This window comes from Martes martes, assembly GCF_963455335.1.
Source record: "Martes martes genome assembly, chromosome: 3".
Classification (NCBI taxonomy): domain Eukaryota; kingdom Metazoa; phylum Chordata; class Mammalia; order Carnivora; family Mustelidae; genus Martes; species Martes martes.
In genome coordinates this window covers 170,243,883-170,260,703 of record NC_137890.1, presented here as the reverse complement: position 1 = coordinate 170,260,703, position 16,821 = coordinate 170,243,883, and the positions used below count along the sequence as shown (strand labels likewise).

General features: G+C 45.4%; 1 protein-coding gene across 1 annotated transcript in view; it reads right to left on the bottom strand.

The window, feature by feature from the left end:
* The window catches only part of MREG (melanoregulin), a 61,210-nt gene that overhangs the window by 23,758 nt on the left and 20,631 nt on the right, over positions 1-16,821 (bottom strand). The window lies entirely within an intron of this gene.

Here is a 16,821-nt window from a genome sequence, read left to right as displayed (position 1 = left end):
AAAAAATCAGTAAATGAGAAATGTTTTACACCCAAAAAACAAAAAGGCCAGAAGAGTCCCTCGGTTTCTAAAGAGGATCTCTTCTTCCAAAGGATCACAAAGTGAGGCAGGGGTGGGGGGAGTCACAGGACGCCTTCTCCAAAGGAGCTGGTTACGTGTCCTTCTGGTAGGAAAACCACACAGTCATTTGAGCAAGGACTACTGAGCAGCAAATCAAAGGCCAAGCGTGAATGGCCCCAAGACAGATAGTAAATGTTTAAGGATTCATAAGACCGAAGGTCTCTGCCACAACTCCTCAGCTTTGTGACTGACACGCTACGGCAGTCAAAGACAATATGCACACAAATGGGCATGTTTGTATTCCAATAAAACTGGACTTAGAAAAACCAAACAAACCAACCTGGATTTGACCTGTGAGCCACAGGTTTTTGGAATGTGGAGGAAAAGGTGGCATGACAGAATGAAATCTACCTGTTCTATTCTGGAAACTTTCCAAGCCCTGTTCCAAGCACAGTGCATATATCTCGCTCAAAGGACATGAGTCAAGTCTAGCTCCTTACAATGCAGGTGCCCAGGAGTGCAACACTTAACGTTTCTTGGGGGTAAAAGCCACATCACTGCTCCCTAGTTCACAGGCCTTTAAATATGAGGACTTTGAGATCCTGTCCTCCATACCTCTCTCTGTCAGAAGAAACAAACAAACAAACAACAACAATAACAAAAAAACCAGCCCAGAGAGGTTGAGTATCCTGCCAAACGTCACAAAGCAAATCAGCAGTATAGTCAGGAACCAGTAGTAGCGTTGAGCCTGAACCCCAGGAACTCTTTCTACAGCACCACGCTCCCCCTTGTGCTCCATGAAATAAGCACCTGCTTTCCTTTCTAACAACCTTTCCTTTTTAACACCCTGCCAGAGCTCCGGGTGACAGAGTGAAGTAGATGAGCTCACAAGCATGGCAGGAGAGTCTTTTTTCCAAATGATAACTCACATAAACCCTAATATGAAACATGTGAAAGTAAGGATACCTCTTTCCCTCCGCCTGGTTGCCCTCAAAGCTCCCGGGGCACCTTGAAGGGATCATAAGGTTCAAGGAAACCAAGTAAAGACCAAGTGAAGAGGAAAAGACCTTGGAACACAAGCACAGAAGAACCATGGAATGAGTGTCCTGACCGGCAGATCAGATGTAATTTTATTTATCACCTGCCATCCTCTCCATGCCTCTGGTTTCCAGCACTCTCTCCTGTCCTTTTCAGTCCTGCTCTACTGCCCAGGGCCAAGCACAGCAGGGCCCCTCCCTCCCAACCTGCCCTCCGTTTCCTGCAATCTTAATTCTGGATCCCATTCCTTTGAAAAGATCATTTGTGCTGACGTATTAATGGTATTGACATGTAAATTAACTTTTGCTAAGACATACATAATTATCAGACTTCTGATAAGAATGTATTATTGCAAATAAATAAATAAGAATGTATTATTGCTCCCAGATATCAGATTTGACTTGTAAAGGGGATTTTTAGAAGCTCAACAGTGTTTTTGAAATCATGCAGAGTGACTTTTCCAAAGATGCAAGGGCAGGGGGCTGTGGGAGATGGGAAATCTTCTACCAGAGATGTTTTAATTATGTCAGTTTCCTGGTAGATTCATTGAGGGGGGTGAGGGGAGAAGAGTTCCAACTTGATTTTAAAAAGAAGTTGAAAAACCACAGACATAGCCAAAGCACTGGCCCAAGGTCAAGGTCTCAGTCATGATGCCTACAAAGAAGCTATTCTAAGGGTAGTCGAGAATTGTGAGGCATCTGAGATTTGAATCCCTTACAAGGTAACAAGTCCTCCTGCCACAGTTTCACGAGTGGCATGAGACATGGCAAAAAAAAACACCAGACTCTTGGGAGGAGACAAAGGACCCAGCAACAGCGGTTCAGTGGGTTTCATGGAGGGGCTCTAAGCTCTGATTCCAAAGCAGTAATTGGGAGGAGGGGCGGTCAGATGATCTGTGCATGTGCAGGAGGCTACATTACAGCCTACCTGAGGGAAAGGTACCCTGAACCCAGGGAACCTGAATCTTTTATAACGAAAAACAGGTCTGCCTGTTCTTTTCTCTGGAGAGAGAATTACCTACCTACACCTCCCAGGGCTGTTCACTATGTAAACACCCTTGAAAAGATAGTCCAGGAAAACAGGCAGGCAGTGCCTTGGCTCCCAGAGATCAAGAGATCCATCGGGGAGAGCCTGGGTGGCTCAGTCAGTTAAGCCTCTGCCTTGGGCTCAGGTCATGATCCCAGAGTCCTGGGGTCCAGCCCCACCTCAGCTCCCTGCTCCACGCTCAGCGGGAAATCTGCTCATCCCTCTCCCTCTCCTTTTGCCCCTCCCTCTGCTCCTGCCCTCTCTCTCACGCACATAAATAAGTAAAAACTGAAAGAAAGAAAGAAAGAAAGAAAGATTGATTGATTTATTCGTGGAGAATTCTCTCACAACATTTAAGGCCAGGCCTGATCAAGACTCCCAAGGAACATGAGCTTCCCGGAATGGGAATGACAGGGGCGAGAGGGAAGGAACAAACCTTGCACGGGGACAAATAAATAAGCATGTTTTACTTGTTTAGTTAGGAAGTGTTCCTCATTCCTCTTAGAACAAAATTCAAAACCCACCCCCTGCCGCATGGCCCAGTGTGCATTCCTGCTCTCATATTTGCTGGATTCTCAGCGCCATAGCAAAAGCCCCTTCCCTGCCTCCCCCCCGCTGAGGCCCCACAGGCCTCACTGTCCTTGGCAGCTACCATGCTCCTTGCTGCCTGGAGCCTTTGCACCTCCACCATCCCCTCTGCCTGGCACATTCTCCACAAAGCTCACGCCTCCAGTCCCAGCCCGGAGTCACTTTCTGTCTCTTCAGATTGTCTTATTTTTCTTCAAAGTGCTCATCACAACCTACTTTGTATGTATCTGTCATCAGTCTTCCTTCTGCCCCTGAGGGCAGGCGCTTTGTTTATGGCTATGGCCACAGGGGCTACAACTGTCCACCAAAAGAAACAACGATTTATAATCCTATCGGTGGTCTGCCTACCTTTAGGGGTTGAATTGCACACGCCACCAAATTCCCTGCATTGGAGTCCAAACCCCCAGCACCTCAGGCTGTGACCCTATTTGGAGATGGTGAGGAGGATCACCAAGTTAAAAATGAAGTCATTAGGGTGAGCCCTAATCCAATAAGCTGCTGTCCCTACAAGAAGGGACATTTGCCAGGATTTTGGAAAACAACAATGCCAACTGCTCTCCACTCTTGGAAGCAGAAGTTCCCTAAAAAATCATCCTTCTGAAACAGGTCATTCAGTATGTATTCTCTCCAGTTTCCATGTGCCCAAAGGCGTTTTCTATTAAATGTCACTTTAAAACAGGTAAGAAGATTGGGGCTCCTGGGTGGTTCAGTCGTTAAGCGTCTGCCTTTGGCTCAGGTCATGATCCCAGGGTGCCGGGATCGAGTCCTGCATCAGGCTCCCTGTGCAGGGGGGAGCTTGTATCTCCCTCTCCCTCTGCCGGTCTCTCTCTCTCTCTCTGTCTCTAAAATAAATAAAATCTTTAAAGAATAAATTAAATAAATAAAACAGGTAAAAATAGAAATACTATGTCGTGGAATAAAATGTTAAGGTGAAGACTAAGGTGTCCGTAAAAAGCTATGTTTTCAAACACTTGGCAGTCAAAGGCCTGGAGACATCTGGGCCTGAGCCAGTTCCTCTCGAGGACCAGAACCCAGCCTGTGTCAGCTGAGACCTTTACATAACAGCAAGCACAGGCGGCCAGGGAGTGTGTTCTGAGCAAGCGGAAGGAATAAAATGTGGACGAAACCTGCAGAGATCTGCTTGCTTCCCCTCCTGGGCAAGGGCTTGCTCAGCCCTGCTCTAGGCGTTCAGTGGCTGCAGAGACAGAAGGGATCGGAAGCAGGAGAAAAATGAGAAGAGAAGAAAAAACCTTTCAAAACGAGGGTGCAGGAACAGGTAGAGCAAGTGGGATGAAGGACAGTCAGTGTTTGAACATCAGCCCGGGACCTGCCAGCTGGACAGGAGATCGTTTCTTTTTTTTTTTTTTTTTTTTTTTTAGGAGATCGTTTCTGAAATGCCCCTGCCTTACCCAACACCGATCAGTTGGCAAAGACGCCAGGGCACCCCAAATTAGCTACCTGGGTTCTTGTGCAACTCAGAGCTGTGCTCCATGCTGCCTGCCGGCTCATGCCAGCATTCACCCCATCCCAAGTCAGTCCCTGAGCCCCGCAAAATTCTCTGGGACAAGCAGCCATCTGGTTCCTCCGGTGCCTTGGCCTCCACCCAGGGATCCTGCATCCCAAGCTTTGGCAGCGTTTCCAAGGTGGCGAGGCTGCTCCAAGCCCAGTTCAGGAAAGAACATAAACCACAGTGACCATGTGCATGGACGGCCAGGAAGCCCCACACATAGCACTCAGCGGAGCAGACCTCTCCGCTCAGAACACCTCTCTTCTCCCTCATTTTCACCAGTTGTGATGCATTTGCGTTCCCAAGTTCTCCTTTCAAATCATTCACACGCATCACTTGAATTCCTCTGGTTTTCTCCTAATACCTGCTTCTCTTTAACTTCTGGCTGAGCAGAGCCTACGTGGAATAAAGGGATGTTTAATTGGGTAGAAACAAGGGAGAAAAAATGTTAGGAATGGGATACTCAGTGGGGGAGAGCCAGGCCTGGAGAGGAGCCAACGCCAGGGGGCACAGCCAGAGGATGACACGAGGTGAACCTGGAAGGGCCCCCAGAAGTGAAGAGGGGCCCAGAGCTCAGGGAAGCATTTGGCAGGTGAAGGCTGCCCTTCCTGCTGGCCACAAATGTCCTCACTTCATCCCCACTCATTACGCAACCCATTCTAAACTTTGGCCTGAAGAGACATACTACAGTGACTTCCCATTAGAAAAAATGCCAGAACTTTGCTAACTTTAGACAGATAACAGCATACACGGTGTAAGACGACAGAGGGCATCTTAGAATTAATTTTTGCACGTTGTCACGCTTGGGTGGAAAGAGCCATGCTTGAGCAGTCCTTGGTCTGAAGGTCTCTCTTCTTACAAGCTGTTGCCATTTCTACTTCTAGCTCCCTCAGAGTCCCCCCAGACTGTCAGTGACAGCCTGGGACAGAGCCCAGGGCTCATGGATGAAAGGTCTCGGCCATGAAGCATGGCCTGTGGTTAGTAAATTCAACTGCAGTGGACTTTCACTGTCACACTTGGACTTGGTTTCAAAATTTTCTGGGAAATTCACCAAAGCTGGCACAAAAAAAAAAAAAAAAGCGGGGAGAGAAAGAAAGAAAGGAAAAAGGGAAAAGAAAAGAAAAAGGGAAGGAAAGGAAAAAGAAAAGAAAATCAGCAAGTCAGCTCAAACAGACTGGAGTACATTCAGCTCTACAACTGAACAAAAATATTCTGATTGTGCTCCGGAAAGACTTACTCCTGCTACGCTTCTCCCTCGTCCCTTGCTCAACATCGGGGCCCGGTTTGTCTGCTAGAGCACCTGATCTTCTGGTTCTTGGTTGAAAGACTTCATTCCACAGCTAGGACTGGCAGCCTGTGGCCCCAAAGCACATCTCCCACATGCCTGTGGCCTCTGACCACGAAATATTATTTATGGAAGAAGGAACGAGGTTAATTTTGACTCTGGTCTATTGAAATGTGCTCCAAGTTCTTTCATTTAATGATGGCAACAACGTGGCGTAAGAGCTTGGGCCCAGCTCTACCTCAACTAATTTGTCATGAGACATGACGAACAGTTCAAGAGGGTGTCCCCAGTTTGCATGCCTGAGCCCTGGGGCCTGCCTCTTCTATTACAAAACCATCCGAGGGCCCAGCTCACTGCCGTGCTGGAAACAGCCTGATCCTGTGTAACCAGGTAGCTAGGGCTGGGGCTCCCAGAGGGAAGAGTGTTTTTACAGGGAGGGTCCTTCTAGAACACTCTGGGGATTTTAAGTCAGAGAAGCAGGAGCTCTGGCCCCCACCAGAACTCCATTTTCCCTGAGTTCAGTCAAAACCAGAAAGCCAGTCAAGTGGCTCTTAAGGAAAGTTCTTCAGAAATCTTGCCGAAACTCCAGAGATGAGTGCATTCCCGACGGGACGGCCGAGCATGCCAGCAGCCCGGACCCGCACAGGCGCCGTGCAATTAAGAGCCATTTTTTGTTATTCTGAGATGAGCAAACCAACCAAAGGAAGGAGCGGGGGCAGGCATGGTTGAGGGGGAAGCAGGAGGTGAAGACGCCAAAAATAAAGCCCTGTTCATTACCAACTGCAGCAGGCAGGTGGAGGGGAAGGGAGCTCCAGAGAAGGAGCCTGATTGAGCAGAAGGATCCGACAATGCTGGAAAGGTAAATAGGGACTGAATGCTCCCGCAAGGTCTGCCCCAGCCCGTTCTGGCAGGACTGCTCAGAGTTTGCTCCTGCTCCTCCTAAACTGATCCCACTCTCTGGTCCCCCTCCCTCCCCTTCCCCCTCCTCCAGCACACCCTCCCAACAGCAAACCAGAACAGTGTAGAAAGACCCCGGGGAAACCGCCACCATAAAGTGTGCTGTGAAATGATGATTTGACATGAAGTAGGCATCCATGAAGTGATACAGGCATATGATCTCAAATTGTTGTCAAACAGTCCCGAGAACATGAAGTTACAGGAAGACACAAGTCTCCTTCCCTGCATGTGCCTCTGCTCCCCAGAAGTCACCACGACTAACAAGCTGATAGGTAACCTTCCAGAAACTCTCCTAACTATAATTAGCCCTAGCTCTTCTATGAGCAGGACGACAGGATATCTACCCCCTTAGCAACAGAGCATAATTCCCTCCCTCTTGATTTTGGAACGAGTACTTTCAGTGGATTATTTTATTTCCAGGTTTTTTACTTTTCAAAACAACGTGGTGGAGCCCACGTATCTTTGTTTAACAGCGTGGGAATATCCATAGGATGGACTGTTAGAGCAAAGCTGCCGAGGGAACTGATTTAATTCAGGTTCAATATTGAAGCCACCCCACCTTAAAAAGGATTGCAAACTGGTGAATGGAGCCAGAATGACAAATGAGGAAGCAGAGGCGCTATTCTGATCACAAGGGATTCCATTCTGGGCAACCACTTCCCGTGGGCTCGCTCGTGTCCCAGCCAAGAGAAAAATGCATGTATTTCCTGAATGCTGCCACAGTCTGTTTGGGCAGAGATTCCTCCAAACTCAATAGCCTCGTTGGTTTCTGTGCCCTAAGGGCAGCTTTAGATATTAAATAGCAAAGCGAGAAAATGAATTAGACTTCAGTCGCAGAACTGTAGCTACCGATGGGCAGTAGAGATGATACCATGATGAGATTGAGAAGATAGTCAAGAGGTCTCATGGCAGAAGATGGGATGGTAGGACTTGCTGGGCCTTGGCAGCGCCTTAAGTTCTATTTGCAATCATCTGTGTGCTTCATTTGGACGACAGTGTCTGGAGATATTAAATTATTCTAGATTTCTCTTGATTCTACGTTCTGCTGCCTGCCCTCCCAAATCCGTGCCTGAGTCCAGTGCCTGAAACTACTGTTACCCTGGGGTGGTATTCAGAAGTATCTATCTACTACCATCATGGGGCAAGGTGTCCTAACCAAATGATATGAATAATTTGATAGTGGAGGTGAAAGTACCAGGTTACCATGATCACACCTGGAGGACAGGGGTAGTTAGCATAGTGTATGTAACGTATTTAGAGCAGCACCGAGTGCACAGTAAGTGCTCTATAAATGCACCTTGCCATCGTTCTCACAGTCTGATTCCTTTCCACCAAGCTACCTTCTAGTCTGGTCACTGATTTCCCTTACGAATTTTATTATAGGGCAAAGACTGTTGGAACCACTCAGGTATATGGCTCCCCTCAACGGTTATATGCATTTGGGTTTATACAACAGTCTCTTGTGAATTTGGTAACTGTTAGTAAAACCCCCCAGGATGGGTAATTTTATATGTCAACTTGCCTGGGTCACAGTAGCTAGATAGTTGGTCAAACATTATTCTGGATGTTTCTGGGGCTGAGATTAATATTTTAATTGGCACACTCTCAGTAAAGCAGATTACCCTCCATAATATGGATGGACCCAAACCAATCATTTGAAGGCTTTCATAGAACAATGAGTAATCTCCATGCAAGAAGGAATTCTGCCACCAGACTGCCTTTGGACTTAAGCTGCAAATCTTCCCTGAGTCTCCAGCCTGCAGCCTCCCTTATCAGCTTTTGGATTTACCAAGCCTTCACAACTGTGAGCCAGTTCCTTAAAATAAATATCTCTCAATAGATAGATAGATAGATAGACAGACAGACAGCCTAACCGTTTCTGTTGTTTCTTTCTCCAAAGAACTCTAGCTATGCTCATATAGTTCTTCTCCAAAGAACACTCTCTACGTTCAGATAGTTCTAGATGCCCTGAAAAATTCAAGTTCAAAGACCTTGCAAAGCTGATCACCAGATCTTGGGCAGAAGTGACACCACCCATGGTATCGCAAGCCCGTGTGGTTTGCATGAACAATCAACCAGCCTCCCCCACATACACACCCATCACACTGGCCTAAGAATAGTTGTGAACCTAGAAGTGGGTCCTTTTTATGATGAAAATAGAAAGTAACCTAATGGAAGTATCAACCAGTTAGTTCTCATGCTGAGTTGAGAGGTGAGGGATCTAGGAAGAACAGAAAATAGTTTTCCTACATTGTTAACACAAAATTAATATCAAGACTTAAAAATATTAGGCTGGAGCACCTGGGTGGCTCAGTCAGTCAAGCAATTGACTCTTGATTTCAGCTCAGGTCATGATCTCAGGGTTGTGAGATCGATCCCCGAGTCAGGCTCCCCATTCAGAAGGGATCTGCTTTAGATTCTCTCTCTCCCTCTGTCCCTCCAAACTCCCCGCTCATGCATACATGCACTATGCTCATTCTCTCTCTTTAAAAAAAAAAAAAAGAAGAAGAAGAAAAATACCCTTTCAGACATAGAATACCTGACCCTATAATTCCAACTCAAACCTGCTTCATTCAACACTGGACACATCATTTGTAACAAAATTAACCAATAAATCAACACAGAATTGAGCTTTTGTTGAAACGAATCTTGTATAGGAGAATAGCCTAGACTTTGAAAAAACAATCATACATTGGCGTTTCCTTAAGAGGGAAATAAGTTGGACAGTGTATGTTCTACGAAGTCCTATGACTATCAGTTTATTTGAACACCAGTTTATTCCTGTTCACATTTCATTAAAGGACAGGGGCCTCTGGGTGGCTCTGCTGGTTGAGCATCCAGCTCTTGGTTTCGGCTCAGGTCATGGTCTCAGGGTGGTGGGATGGGCCAGCGCAGGGCTGCGTGCTCGGGGGCGGGGGTGCTTCTCACCTTCTCCCTCTTCTCTGCCTCCCCACCTGTTGGTGTGTGGTTACAATGTGTGCGTGAGCCCAAGTTACTTCTCTTTCTCTCTCTCTCTCAAATAAATAAGTAAATCTTTAAAAAATTAATCAATAAATAAAATAAAATAAAGGAGAAAGAAAATCATTCAACGGTCTGCTCTAAATCCTCAGAATCTAATGGCTTCCCTTCCCCACTCTGTAGCCCACTGTATAGAACACTGAGCCAGAAACCCATTTCTGCTTGGACATGATCACAGAAATTCCCAAAGAGCTCTGGCTCTCTCTTTTTAATAAACAGTTTGTCTACATCAGAAGACTGTGGTGAGAGCCTGGTAATGCACGCAGGAGGCACCCTGACCGGATGACGGGTAGGCGTCTCTGATGATCTCGTTTGTTCTAGCGAAAACCAAATTTGACATTGAGTCAAATCTTGTACGATCCCACTAATACTAGGTATCTACAGTGGTCAGATTCACAGAGATAGAAAGTAGAATGGTGGTTACCAGGGGCTGGGAGGGAGGTATAAGGGGTAATATTGTTTAATGGGTAGGGAGTTTAGGGTGGGAAGATAAAAAAGTCCAGAAGATGCATGGTAGTGATGGTCGCTCATTGATGTGAGTGTACTTATATCGCTGAACTAGCATTTAAAAATGGTTAAAATGGGGGCACCTGGTTAAGTGTCTGCCTTAGACTCAGGTCAGGATTCCAGAGTCCTGGGATCGAGCCCCACATTGGGTTCTCTGCTTGGAGGGAAACCTGCTTCTCCCTCTCCCACTCCCCCTGCTGTGTTCCTGCTCTCACTGTCTGTCTCTCTCTGTCAAATAAATAAATAAATAATCTTAAAAGATTAATCTTAAAAGAGGCTCAGTCAGTTGAGCCTCTAACTCTCGGTTTTAGCTCAGGTCGTGATCTCAGGGTCATGGGATTGAGTCCTGTGTGGTCTCCACGCTTAGTGGAAAGTCTGCTTCAGATTCTCTCTTCCCCTATCCTCTTCCCCTCCCCCTGCGCTCACTTTCTCTCTCTCTGTCCCTCAAATAACTAAATAAATCTTTTTAAAAATGGTCAAAATGGTACATTTTATATTATATACATTTTACAATCAAAAAAAGAAAGGTGATCCTATGTCCCAGCTTGTCTAGGGCAGCCCCAATTTCTATCTTTGGCCCTGCATGCTTGATATTAGTGCTTCTTTTTCCTCTTAATTAAGCCCTGTGATTGGGTCCCGAAGTAGACAATAACTAGCATGACAACCCTACGGTTAAATAATTATTTAGTGTTATCTAGCTAAAACACGGGAAGAGTGTAACTTTTATCCCTACATCTGTCTAATTTCAAAGCCCGTGTTTTCTACCACCTCACACCCTACCATGTATCCAATGATTTCCCGTATACATCAAGTTTTCTAGTATTTATTGTTTTAAATCTGCTGCCTTAAATACAGCTTTGATGTGCTATCTACCTTGTAAGAAAACATCTTAACGCTGCTCTCCAGAAATGCTTGTGCATATATATATAAAAGTCATTACATGCTCAGAAATGTAATGTACAGAAATGTAATGTCTGTAGTTCTGTGTGTGTGTGTATATATATATGTATATATGTCTGTAGTTCTGTATATATATATATATATTCTGTATATATATATATCTGTGTGTATCTGTTTATCATCTATATATATAATATACATATATATATATATATATATTTTTTTTTTTTTAAAGGATCAGTGGGTGAAGAACAGAAAGGAACTTCCCAGACAGTACGTCTTCTGGTGTGATCCAGTGGGTTTTCAAGCCAGGAATGGGGCCTGGGGTGTAAAAAAGTCCCAAAGCAACAGCATCTAAAGAATAGTACATCCAGTGGCCAGCACAGATGTTGATACTGAGCAAACACGAGAGTCACTGGGTGATTCAGCTGGCACAGGGTGTGTGATGTCAGCAAATACACAGACGGGAGCGGCTACTGGAGGCAGGAAGTCAGCATCCGTTTGGCAAGTTTGTCTTTGACCCAAAGGATTCCACTGAGGCTTTTTCTAAGCTCACTGGAGAGAAGGGAGCAGTGTCTCCACACCGGCTTCAGGGTCATCCAGACTGAGCTGGGATCCCAAATTCCCAGTCATTCCCTCCAGCACCTTGTACAGAGGACTCAAAGTTCTTAATCTCAAGGGTCCTAATGCCTCCCTCCCAGGGCTGCTGTGAGGATTCAGCCTGCCTGGGGAGTGGGCTGCTTAGCACACAGCGTTAATACTCAGTGTTATCGCCTAGAAAACAGAGGCTAAGACCACTTGATACTCAGATCCTAATAAGAATTTTTATTCTCTCACCCGCAAATCCAAATATTCACTAGCAAAATAAGATAGAGTATGGCCGCCTTCCACAATCCGCACGCTCCGGGCTCCGCAAGAAAAAGGCCTTTGGGGGAACCCAGGGTTAGCTAGAGAATTGCTTTCATTTTCTACGATTCCGCTCTCTGGGCTTGGCCTAGAGCTTGTGGTCCCATCTCCAATAGTAGCCGAAGTTCAGCACTTACAGAGAAGCCAGCTGGCCCTGCCAGAGTATATCTTAGCCCACGTGTGGAGATCCGGGGAGACTGTCATGCAGAGCCCAGTGGCCTATCCCGGGCTCCATGTGTGTCACAGAGATGTGGCTGGTCCCCAACCCTCCCTCTCGCTTCCTCACATCCTCCAGATACTCCACTCAACTCCTGTGTTCTCTTTCTTTTCAGTACCAGGGCTATGCCAGGCTAAGTGTATACTCCAGACACTGCCACCAACCCCTGGGAAGATCTGTGGCTATTTTAGGCATTTTATATGAACTGTTTACAATGCCTGGCAACGTTCTCCCAGCAGAATCCTGACATGCAGGAAGAGCCAGCGAGATATAAACTGGGAACATTTCATGCTTTTGCGTCTACAGTTTTAAAATATAATACCATCTCATGGCTCTCCAGAATCCGGCAGAGTATGGTTTCAATGGGATCACTCCAGCCACACAAGCATCTGATGTTCACGTGGATCCTCCTGGTGTAGAAATCCCACCTTGCTCAGTGATGGAGAGGCAGGCACGGGTCATGCGAACTACAGACATTTCTGAGCATGTAATCACTTAAGAAAAATAGGCATAGAATTTCTATCACTGATCCCACCAAATAAACGTGACCAGTTTTGAACCAAAAAAGTGCTTAAAAGTGTTTAGAAGATCGATGTGACTTTTAGCATTTATTTTCATAAACAAACAGAAAAAGCCTTTTTTAGCAGAGTAAAAATGTTGACTGTTACTGAATCATCAGAAAGGACACAAAACACAGAAGTCAGGGAACATTAACCAAAGCAGAGACGGGATGGGAGGGCACAAGATAAAACAGAAGCCTGGTGGGGCACCTGGGTGGCTCAGTGGGTTAAAGCCTCTGCCTTCGGCTCAGGTCATGATCCCAGGGTCCTGGGATCGAGCCCCGCATCGGGCTCTCTGCTCAGCAGGGAGCCTGCTTCCCTCTCTCTCTGCCTGCCTCTCTGCCTGCTTGTGATCTCTGTCTGTCAAATAAATACATAAAATCTTTAAAAAAAAAAACAAAAAACAAAAAAAACAGAAGCCTGGGACGGAAGCCTTGACTGGCTGCGATCCCCATGGAAAAGCCTCACCGGGGAACGGTGTGCTACAGTACAACCAAGAACATTTCCTAAAACGAGGTCATGATCCTCATGCTCAAACACAGCTCTCGTACCCTAGCATCAACAAGTCACAGATATAGGCTTTGGGCAGATGTGGCTCACCCATTTTGAAATCTATATCAAATTGCAGACAATACCTGTTCCCTTCTCATGATTTCAATCATGGTGCTCACGATATACGATGTCTCTAGATGCACGAAGCCAAGATTCAAATCTTGGCTGCATGTTTCCAGCTCCGTGGCCTCGGACAAGTTGTTTCCAAAAGAAATAATCATGGTTCCTACCTCACTGTGTGGCTGTGAAGAGGACATATTTAATACGTGCAACGTGCTTGAACAGTGCCTAGAGCTGTTCTCATTATTCTTGATATCTTGGGGGACAAGATCATTCAGTATGATTAAAATTAGGTGTCCAAATAAAAAATTAAGAGGCGTCGATATTTCATAAACCATTGTAAGCTCCCTAGAACAGAGTGGATTATGTGAAGAACAATTCGTCTAATGGGAATGAACAGAACGATCCTGATTCAGGGGCAGGATTCTGAGGCTGTTCACTACTTCTCAAACGTAAAGTATTTTACCGCATCACTCGAAGACAAGAGCAGTAAGTTTTCCACTGCTTGGAGGTCTGCAGATGCATTATTTCTTCTGCTGGAAGTCTGTTTTCAATTAGCTTTTGAAGCTTTTGCAAATGAAAGTGCATTCTATTCCATTTCAATAATGTCACATTTTACATCTTCTGTCACTGCAAGTAACTTTAAGTTTGGGGCTTTGCTTCATTATTTGCTCTGCATACACTGCTTTTCTGATTTTTTTTTTTTCATTTTGGGGAAACAGTGCAAATTTAGCCCGATTTGAAGCATTTCCTACCACTAAGGGAATGGAGGTAGTGCACACAACTGTTTTGAAATTATTTTTCATTTTTCAGGGAATTCCAAATAGGGACACTCCCAGCATGGCTATGGCTACTCAAGGAAAACCATAATGCCTGGTTTTCCTTAATACCTTGCTTGAGCTTCTAAACTGTATCATACAAGAATATCTTGGGTTCCTTGTACCTCAGTAGGTAGAATTTGTTTAGGTAGAAAACTAAAACCCTCTGTTTTATTAACATTTGTACCAGTTTCATCCTTTGTGAAAAAGAAAATAAGCAACAGTAGTAAACAAGGAATTCCTTCAAACTTAAAAGACAACCCAACCGGCTTCCCAACTCCATCTTCTTCATCAATGGTGGGTTCAGTGTCTCACTCATACCAGACAACATAACAATAATAATATGTAGTAGTCCGTCTTGTAAATGTTCCCTGTATATTTGCAGTCCACAAACATATTTTGTCTAGCTGACACGTTTTTTTAATGTGAGTTATCACTTAAAAATGTGGGGCACCTGGCTCAGTCAGTTAAGCATCTGCCTTCGGCTCAGGTCATGATCCCAGGGTCCTGGGATCGAGCCCTGCAATGGGCTCCCTGCTCTGCAGGGAGTCTGCTTCTCCCTCTCCCACTCCCCCACTTGTGCTCGCTTGCTCTCTCTCCCTAATAATAAAATCTTTAAAAAATATAAAATAAATAAAAATTTGGACATTTTATATGTAAATTTGGATTTTCATCTTCCCTTCAAAATCAAAAGTTCTATGGGGTACGTGGGTGGCTCAGTCGGTTGAGCACCTGACTCTTGCTTTCGGCTCAGGTCATGATCCCAAGGTAGTGAGATCGAGCCCCTAGGCAGGCTCCACGCTCAATGTGGAGTCTACTTGAAGCCTTTCTCCCTCTGCCCCTCCCTTCCCTCTCCCTCTCTCTCAATGTCTAAGACAAATAAATCTTTAAAAAGAAAAATCAAAAGTTCTGGCATTTCCAGATCCACGTTGTCAGCATGGCAAAGAGCTGCCTGGAACTCAGCAGGGGCTCCCTTTGAGCACAGGATAAGCCTCCAATGCTCCCCAGTTCCACAGGCTCGGGGATCTTTCCTAGGTTCCCCCAAGAAGGAGGCTCTGTGGCAATTCCAGCATTTAAATGTACCCTGCCCTAGCAATTCTTGTCCCCGAAAATCTATCCAAGATCATGCAAGTATATATGGATATCCGCTGCAACACTACCTCAAAAACCCTGAAACAACATAAAAGTTACTAGGGACTGATTGAATAAGTGATGGCCAATCCAGGTAAGAGAATATCAGAGACCCCTCCCCCAAAGCAATGAGGTAAATCTAGAGCGTCCTGAAATGGACCTAGGTCTAAAATATATGATTAAGTAGAAAAAAGCAAGGTGAGGAGCAGTATGTAATGTGGGGGGGAAATGAAGGATAGATTAACATATGCCTTTATATGTATTCTGAGTGTTTGGGAAAAAATATGAAAAAATTTTTGACCCAGGTGTCTTGGAGAGAGGGGGTGCGCCAGCTACTCTGGCCCTCTTGCTGTTAGCAGCTTTGGGCACGGTGGGGTCAGAAGAGGTCTATCCTCACCGGCAGAAAGAAACCCTCCCTGGTCAGCCCAGTTCAGTAGGGTAAGGAAGGGGTGGCTCTCGCATCAGGGGAAAGCCAGGTCACACGCTCCTGTCCATATGCTCCAAAAGGGCAGCCAGGTGGCAGGACTTGGCTGGAGCAGCTAGATGACGTGCTTTCGGTGTTATTAGCGGAGGACGGAATTGTGCAGGGGACACTGGAAGCCGGGGACAGTGCAGAACACAGCCAGCCACTTGCGGGGTGTGATATACTGTATAATATACTGTTAAACCCTGTGACAGATGTCTAGCAGAGGCTGTCCTCATCAGCGCTCCACACCTAAGACAGGACTCGCCTCCACAGCCTCTGTAGACACTCCAGGCCACCGTCACCCAGGCCTGAAGGACGAGAAGCAACTGTCAGCCCCGCTCCAACCAGAAGATCCCCACCCCCACACCAGCTTCTAACCGCCCCCCTCCCCGGAAAGGCATCCAAGCCAAAACAGAATAAAAAGACACGTGGCTCTTCTGAAAGTTATCACTTCCTGCTAACGCATGATTGGGAGGGGAAAAAATTAAACAACTAATTAGCAAAAATAAAGAAACCCAGATAAGGAACAGATGATCCCCCCTACCCCCTGCTGTGGCCACCTGTCCCCAGCAACACACATGGACCCTCTCTGGTACTTCTTTTCAGAGCCAGAGTCTGGGGTTTTCAATGTCCCTATTCTTTTCAACTACTATAAGATACAAAGTAAAACATGATGTCTGTATTTAATAAGGGTATCCACTCAGAACTAACTGATAAACACAGAATTTAGAAAACTTAGTATTATTTGGAAAATAATAACCATCATACTCTATTATATTGTATTATACACAGTACCATAATGAGGAAACAAAACATGACTCCCCTGTTGTTTTCTCTTAACTTATTATAACTCGCTCCTTTTCAATATGCCAGTGTTCCCATACCAATAACTTGGGGATACGAGTTTACTAAGAGTATTTTCAGCCCCTGTCTTTATCCATTTGTCAAAACCTGTACAATATATGCTACAAAGAGTGAACCCAGATGTAAACTCTGGACTTTAGTTAAATTTATCAATACTGTCGGTACCAAATGTGCCCCACCCCATGCAAGATGTTGGTAATGGGGAAAACTGTGGACTGCGGACGTCATGGCTGTATTTTCTGCTCCATTTCTCCATAAACCTAAAACTACGCTGAAAAATTAATAATTTTAAAGATTGCTACTACCAAAAAAAAATCAATTTCATGCCTCATCACAAAAATTATGATACGCGGCTATCTAA